We start from the raw sequence: 1,222 nt of genomic DNA, 5'->3' as shown, positions 1-1,222 counted from the left end.
TGCTATATCAGTGTCGTGGAATGGGTCATAACTATATAGAAGTAGCTATATCAGTGTCGTGGAATGAGTTATAACTATATAGAAGTTGCTATATCAGTGTCGTGGAATGGGGTTATAACTATACAGAAGTAGCTATATCAGTGTCGTGGAATGGGTTATAACTATACAGAAGTAGCTATATCAATGTCATGGGATGGGTCATAACTATACAGAAGTAGCTATATCAGTGTCGTGGAATGGGTTATACCTATATAGAAGTAGCTATATCAATGTCGTGGAATGCGTCATAACTATACAGAAGTAGCTGCATCAATGTCGTGGGATGGGTTATAACTATATAGAAGTAGCTATATCAGTGTCGTGGAATGGGTTATAACTATACAGAAGTAGCTGCATCAATGTCGTGGGATGGGTCATAACTATACAGAAGTAGCTGCATCAATGTCGTGGGATGGGTTATAACTATATAGAAGTAGCTGCATCAATGTCGTGGGATGGGTCATAACTATATAGAAGTAGATATATATCGGTGTTGTAGATGGGTCATAACTATATAGAAGTTTTATTTTTGTAGCTAGGCCTTAGCTTTCTAATCATCATCAAGTATCTGACATTTTGAAACAATAAAGGTGAACTATTGATCCAAACACCTATGGGAACTCAGAATAGCACATATTATAACAATGCTACACTTGGATAATTCTCTGTCATTTCATGCCTGAATACTTTTGGTAAGTACTTTACTTGTTTAAAATGCCTGTTATTTACCAAGAGTACCATGATTTATTCTCTCTGTGAGCTTATACATCTTTATATACAGAGAGAAAGAAATAAATAAATGTCACTTCTCTCAAGTTATGTTTCTATATAGTGGTGTAAAGGTTCAGAACACTGGAGTAAATAATTTCTGTTAAAAACAGATTTTTTTAGCGAAACATTTATTCAGTTGTAGCTGGTGTTTCTATACTGTTGTTTAGTGTGTTGGAAAGGAAACAGAGCGTTAGAATGGTGGCTGTTTATCGGTTTGAAGTAGGCTACTAGTCTCATACGATATGTGACATAATGTTTCTATACTGTTGTTTAGTGTGTTGGAAAGGAAACAGAGCGTTAGAATGGTGGCTGTTTATCGGTTTGAAGTAGGCTACTAGTCTCATACGATATGTGACATAATGTTTCTATACTGTTGTTTAGTGTGTTGGAAAGGAAACAGAGCGTTAGAATG

The sequence above is a fragment of the Limulus polyphemus genome, unplaced genomic scaffold, assembly GCF_000517525.1.
Source record: "Limulus polyphemus unplaced genomic scaffold, Limulus_polyphemus-2.1.2 Scaffold6538, whole genome shotgun sequence".
NCBI classification, from domain to species: domain Eukaryota; kingdom Metazoa; phylum Arthropoda; class Merostomata; order Xiphosura; family Limulidae; genus Limulus; species Limulus polyphemus.
Note: the sequence above shows the minus strand (reverse complement) of the source record.